The 7460-nt window shown below is 51.4% G+C and overlaps 1 pseudogene; it reads left to right on the forward strand.

Annotated features, from left to right (window-relative positions):
* LOC123160150 (probable LRR receptor-like serine/threonine-protein kinase At1g51820) overlaps nt 1-7097 on the forward strand; it is a 24015-nt pseudogene extending 16918 nt beyond the window's left edge.
* The last annotated feature ends 363 nt before the right edge of the window (nt 7098-7460 follow it).

Here is a 7460-nt window from a genome sequence, read left to right on the forward strand (position 1 = left end):
GGGGGGGGGGTTCGACCTACCCCCTCCCCGATAACATTATTTTCCCATGTATGTATGTCGTCGTTGTCGATATAACCCCCTCCCGGATAACTTCGACCGTGATAACTTATACCACGGGAGCAACCCCCAGCCCTCTCGCTCGACCAAAACTCTCGAGGACACCCAAACCCTAGAAAAAAACGATGTCGGTCTCCTACCCCCGCCCGCCGCGCCCTACCCTTGAAGCGTTGCCGAGGCCACCCCAAACCCAGAATAAGCTAGGTCTACGTTTGCACTAATATATCCACCTGCTGTCATGTTTGTGTAATAATTGCCATGTTGTAATATTTGCAGAAACAATGGAGCACGGACGAGACGAGGAAGCAGAAGAGGTGTTGGGGGACATAATCTTAGCCGGAGGTGATGTCTTGTCGTATCTTAACGACAATGATGGCCTGGAAGAACAGGGTGAAGAAGCAGGCTACAACGATCGAAGAGTGGAGGAGGAAAGACATGATTATGATGGCTCCGGTGACCCAATGCCGGTGCAAGAAGGAGCCCGTGGTGACGGCTCCGGTGACCGAACAGAGTCCGGCCAGGTAAATATATTAGTTAAGCCTGTGCTGACTAGCTAATTGATGCATTCATTGTTTTGGTATGTACGCATATTAATTAACTCTCGTCTTTCTTCTTTTTTCTAGCCCTCTGGATCGAGCACAACTTCGGTAAAGAGACGAGGCCCGAAGAGAAAGTTGCGCTCGGATGAAAGGTTTGAGATCACAGCAATCGCGCGCGACGGCCAACCGATTGAACCCATCCGAACAAAGGAAGCATTTGCTGCTCAGTGCGGGGTTCTTTTTAGGGACAAGATCCCGATCAGCATCCACCAATGGTATAAGCCTAAGAAGGAAGACCCTAAGGTGTCTTATGTCAATGATATGCAGAAAGATGATCTTTGGACCGAGCTGAAGGCAAATTTCACCCTACCGCCAGAGGAGGATCCGGAGAAGCCAGTTAAAGAGCAATTAATCAAGTCTCATGCTCTTAAAAAGATGGCAGACCTATTCAGGAGGTGGAAAAATGAGCTGAAAACGTTTGTCGACAAAGAAAAGACACCAGAATTCATCGGCAAATATGAGAAGATCAGAGATCACTGGCCCGCATTTGTGGCCCACAAGACATCGGAAAAGAGTAAGAAGTTGTCAGCGACAAACAAGAAAAATGCTGCGAAGAAGAAGCTTCACCATCGCACGGGGTCAGGTGGCTACCTCAAAGCCCGGCCTAAGTGGGCCAAGGCTGAGAATGATCTGCTTGATAAAGGGATCGAACCAGAGACAATGAACTGGCCAGACCGTTGCCGGACTTGGTTCTTCAGGGCTGGCGGAACCTTGGACCCTGTATCAGGGAAGTGCGTTTGGACGGACGAGCAAATGAGAATACCAGTCAAGAGGCTTCAACACTATATCGATGCAGCGCACCAAGGGACGTTCGTTCCAGACAGAGAGAACGACGAGCTCACAATGGCCCTCGGGAATCCTGAGCACCCTGGACGGACACGAGGCACGCCAGGCTCCGTTCCGTGGAAGACTGGTTTTCCGGACGCATGCGGTTACAAATGCCAGGAGAGGAGGAAAAAAGTGGAGCAGACCCAAATTCAGAAGCTGCACGAAAGGGTTCAAGCGCTTGAGGAATGAGACGTAGCTCGCAGCAATCGACCTGCCGAAACTACCCCTGAAGCTACCCCGCCATCTCAGCGGAGAAGCAGCGTGGCTTCCACCAAGCTGCTTCAGCCGGAGCATGTCTTGACGGCTCCTGCTAGCTACCCCGTGGATGCTATCACGGAGTCTCAATATTGCCACCTTATGACGCGATGGGAGAACTTCAAAGTCAAGGCGGCTGTCAGCTCTGTTCGACCTCCTGAACCCGGCGCAACTTTTCACTATCGTCCGATTCCAGAAGGATATGCTAGGGTGACGGTGGATGAAATAACGGAGGGATTTGAGGACCTCCAGCTTGACCACCCTACCGGTGAAGGGGAGACTCGGCTCGGTTCTGCTCTGAAGACTCCATGCCTATGGCGGAAGGAGCTCATCAACCTTCCGAACTGGACGCCTCCGGCGAGTAAGGGCACTCCGCCTCCTCCTCCGGCGAGTGATCAGGGCACTCAGCCTCCTTCTCCGGCGCGTGGCGGCACTCCGCCTGCGCCGGCGCGCCGGAGCAGCCAGCCTCCTCCTTCTCCGCCTCGTCAGCAAGGGCGGAAGAGACCCGCCGCCGCTCCGGCGCGTCGTAGTCCTTCTCCTCCGCCTCGTAAGCAAGGAAAGAAGACAGCCGCAGCCGCTCCGTCTGCTCTGCCGGCGTCTAGCAGTACAGCCAGAGGCGGGAGGCAATACAGATTTGGTCCTTCTCTGAAGACTCCAAAGAAGTTACCATACGAGAGGACCGAGGAGGAAACCACGAAGATCGTGCGAGCCGAAGTGAAGAACTTCTTTGAAGGGGTGAAAGCAAAGAAACATCCACCTCCGGAGGAGAAGGTAGATCCGGTGAAAGCGAAGCGCACTCTGGCTGCCCTGACAAAACCACCAAAGTCTCCACCGAAAGGCAACTATGAGCGCATTATTGGAAAGACATTTGCCGAAGCGGAGCGGTCGGGAAGTACTGTCAGTGATCAAAGGTTAAAAGAATGACGAGCTGGGAAAAAATTGCCCAGCTTGACGAACAAGCGAACCAATCATGCCCCCCGCTCAAGGTGTCTAGCGACATCGTCGCTAATGATCCGAGGATGGTGGCCGGTTATAGCAATCTTGGAGATTACCTGCCCGACGATGTACATTATGATTTCTTGGAGGTGGACGAACACAAATACCATTACGGGAAGCCTCTCGTCAAAGATGAAAGATCTCTAACAACGATGATGCGAAGATTACATGATTGGTACATGAAAACCTACAGAGAGTCTGGGGGGGAGGCATACTTTGATGCTGAGAGTTAAAGAGGAGCATGACCTCGTTGGAATTGAACTGTTGAATGTTCCATTTGAGGAGTTCTTCTAGTTTTTCAATCAAAAGGCCCTCGATAAATCAACGGTCACTTGCTACTGTCTGTAAGTAGTACCACTTCTGTCATTAAGTCTCTCTATATAGGTCAGCTCTTTCATTGCATGTATTTATAATTATCCTCACTATATTATGCAGATTGAAGATCGCCGAATTGAAGAAAAGACAAATCGGTGATATTGGATTCATTAACACAAATCTCATAGATGCAACTGAGGTTAAATATCATGCCGAAAATACCGAGGCCAACTTGCTACGATCGTTGGTAATAAATGAAAACAAAGATATAATACTCTTTCCTTACAACTTCAAGTGAGTGTTACTGTCTTGTGCATATTCGGTTTCCCTTATTAGTCCATGTTATAGTAATGTAATTGATGACTTATGCATGCGTGCGCAGCTTCCACTATATTCTCCTAGAGATTAAGCTTGAGCAGGGAGTAGTAACCGTCTTAGACTCGAGACGAAAAGATCCCCAGGACTATGCGGACATGACTCAAATGCTCGAGAAGTAAGTTAAATCGATCATTATCCACCATATCAGCAACTTTGTTCATTTCCTGATATCAAGTAATTGTTTTCTTTGTCTGGCAGGGTTTGGAGAAAATTCACCAAAAAAGCTCCGGGACTGCCGAAGAAGCTGCAATTTAGACACCCGAAAGTAAGTACTATAGTAGCATGTTCCGCGCATCTCCTGGTGATTCAAGCGCTAGTTTCATCAATACCATTTAGCATGCTTGCTTATCAGTTTGATTGACCTCTATTTCTTGTAAAGTGGTTGTGGCAGGAACAAGGGAATGATTTATGTGGATACTACGTTTGCGAGTCCATCCGCCACACGACCTATGAGCGGGGCTACTCTGACGAACAATATGAAGTGCGTAAGCAATAATATTCACAATTTTATTTATTACCATCATTTGTGTTGAGTTTCATTTATTCATATATATATGTATTGACCCCCTTCTTCAAATTAGATCTTTCGGATGCGGGATGAACTCCTAGCACCAGATCGTATGCGAGCAATTCAAGAGGAATTGGCGGCATTCTTCCTTGACCACGTGATCGCTGAAGACGGAGAATACCATGTGGACCTTGACTTCATATATAATTAGGAGATTATATTGTAAGAGATAATTATTGTATATATGTAGCCAGTAGTGTCGGATAGATATACGAGAACTTGTTGTTCGACCAATCTCTCAGAGAAGGAGAGGTGGTCGATATCACTTCTCTCTGTATGCATATGTTCATGACGATCTTCTGTTTCCTTCATTTTCTTACTAGCTAGCGTGTCTAGTCCTCTCTATACGTATATAGTACGTAGCGTCGACCAAGCACGGAGATAAGAGAGGACACTTCTCTCTATTAATTAGCTAGCTAACACAATATATGAAACACCTAAATTAACCCCCCAAAACCCCCAACCCCCCCCCCCTTTCAAAAAAAACCCCAGCCCCTGAAATTCTGACGCGTGGATGCCTATTGGTCCCGGTTAGTGCCACCAACCGGGACCAAAGGCCCTCCTGCCTGGGCTCGCCGCACCGGCCACGTGGAGGCCCATCTGTCCCGGGTCGTGTAAGAACCGGGACTAAAGGGCTAGGGCATTAGTAACGACCCTTTAATCCCGGTTCAAAAACCGGGACAAAAGGCCCTTACCAACCGGGACAGATGACCCTTTCTACTAGTGCCTCCGCCGCCGTTGCCCGGGGCGTCACAGGGCAAAACCCTTGTGGCATGGCGGCGGCGGCGATTTTCTCCTCGGATCTCGATCTGGTTGGGAGGCGGCGCTCCTTTTCAGCCAGATCGGCGGTGGTGGCGCAGATCGGCGGCGACATGGATGTGGTGCGGCGGCGGCGGTGGAGGACGGCACCAGCAACGGCGGATCGGGCCTTGACTCAGTCGGGCTAATTCGTTGTGCTACCGATCTCAATTGCCGTCAGCGGTGCACCGCTCCTGGTCTTGATCTGCAACACGAGGATGTCTGGGGCGCCGGCCCTAGGCTTGGTGGTGGTGGCCTTCTTCTTCGTCGGAGTTGGTCGGCCGGCTGGTTGTGCACGGAGTGGGGTCGGTGGGCTTGCATGTTCATGGCGGCGGAGGTCGCAGTGGCCGGCGGCTTGGCCGGTCGGCGGCGGCGGAACATGGCCGGTGGCAGCGGCAATGTTCTGCCTGGATCCCGGGGCGGAGGACCTGGATGGTGGCGGTTGGTGAAGCTAGGGCTTCCCGCGGCGGCATGGCGTGGTGCAGTCCCTGTCCAAGGCGGATCTGTGACGGCGATCTGATCTACGGATTGGTTCGGATCAGAGACGGTGACGAGCACGCGGGATCCATCTCGGCGGCTCTCGCGGCTTGGCGAGGCGGGGTGGGAGCCCTCACCTAGGCTCTAGTGGTGGCACACTCAGGCAGTGGCCGATGCGCCAGGGCACCTACAGTGGCACTGTTGTTGCGGTTGGTCGCCGGATCTAGGCGGCTAGATCTGGGGCTTTGAAGGCGGTCGAGACGATGCACAGGTTGTCGGGTGGACTGCTTGGGACGGATCCGGGTGAAAACCTGGTCTTCGGTCGATGGCCGGAGCCGATGATGACGATGCCCTTATCATCGCTTCCTTCATGAAGGCATCATCGAGGTGAAGCTCCCAGCTTCACTCAATACCTCCGGGGGAAACCCTAGATCAGCTGATCGGATGTTGGCGGCAATCATGTGTCGTTACCCCCTTGGGGGCGGCATTCTTGGAGGTGCACTCGATCTCGCGGGACCAGCGGACGGCTTCTTTGGTGAAGCGGTGCTTCATCCTACACATTGATGGCGACGAATCTCGACGGCGTGGCGCAGTGCAGATTCGGCGTTCAATGTGCGAGGATGGACTCGCGCAGGAGGACGACGTTGTCTGGCGTCGTGGTGGCATCGATGGCAGAGAGACCTGGCACGGTAGATGCAACAGTACAACTCTGAAGATGGATTGGTGGCAGGTGGCTGCGGCGGCCTCATACCCGGCAGGCGTCCTGGTTGAGGAATGTGCCGGACTGGTAGGTGCCCCATACCCGGCAGACGTCCTGGTTGGGACCTCAGGTCTTAGATGTTTAGGTTTGGCTGCGAGGTCTGTTTGGTATTAGGCCCAGACTATCAGCATCCTTTCATCAAATGGATAGGAGTACCGACAGATGTTGCCTAGACGGTGGCTTTAGTCTTACTGTTGTATGAGTTTGTAAGGTCTTGTGTGAATAATTAATAAAGTGGCCGCATGCATCGTCCAGATGCAGAGGCCGGGGGTCCTCCTCCATTTTAAAAAAAATAAAAAAAGACTCCAGATCGCACTTGAATCTGCGCAAGGTACACGCTTCATTGCAGAATCTGCTGTTGCTGCTGCTTAATGTTTCATGTTTTTGATAACACAAGGACTGGTGGTGGTGCACAGGGCTGGATTACCTACACAAGTGGTGCAACCCGCCCCTTGTCCACAGGGATGTGAAAGCCACCAACATCCTTCTGAACGCGAGGCTGGAGGCAAAGATTGCTGACTTCGGCTTGTCAAAGGCCTTCAACGAGAGCGACACCCACGTATCTACGAATACACTAGTGGGGACACCTGGTTATGTTGACCCAGAGTACCAAGCGACAATGCAACCAACGACTAAGAGCGACGTGTATAGCTTTGGCATCGTACTATTGGAGTTAGTCACAGGGAAACCAGCCATACTGCGGGAGACGACGCCCATCAGCATCATCCAATGGGTAAGGTTGCGGCTAGCGAGGGGCAACATCGAGAGCGTGGTGGATGCACGCATGCACGGTGATTACCAAGTCAACGGCGTGTGGAAGGCCGCCGACATTGTGCTCAAGTGTACCGAACAAGTGTCAGTGCTGCGGCCTACCATTACCGATGTTGTAGTGCAGCTCCAAGAGTGCCTCGATCTTGAGGATTGCCACGCCAATGGTGGCTTCTACGGCGGCAGGGGCTACGCTGTTGACCAGTCCACGGATGTGAGCCAGGAAAGTGCTTCATTTGAGATGGAGCATGATTCTAAACTGGTGCCAACAGTGACCACCGGTCCTATTGCACGCTAGCTAAGATTTTCTTACATATAAATGCAGCCATATTTTTCATTTCTTATCTCAAAGGGAACTCTGCGAGTTTTTTTTTGAAACGGAGGCAAAAGCTTTGCCTCATCCATTAATTAAGAAGGAAACGGACAAGAGTTTGCAACACATTGTGAAAGAAAAAAGGAAAAGAATTACATCATGGTCATTACTCTCCCGGCATCAAAAGACCCACATTTTTTGCCCCGGCGGTGATCCGAAGTTTAGCCTCGCTCTTTATGTTGATAAATAGGATGTTGGGTGGCTTGAACTTGCTGCGGAAAATCCTCGCGTTCCTCTCATTCCATATAGTCCAGCTAACAAGCATTGTGAGGGAGGCCATAGCTTTCC

This window comes from Triticum aestivum, chromosome 1D, assembly GCF_018294505.1.
Source record: "Triticum aestivum cultivar Chinese Spring chromosome 1D, IWGSC CS RefSeq v2.1, whole genome shotgun sequence".
In the NCBI taxonomy this organism is placed as follows: domain Eukaryota; kingdom Viridiplantae; phylum Streptophyta; class Magnoliopsida; order Poales; family Poaceae; genus Triticum; species Triticum aestivum.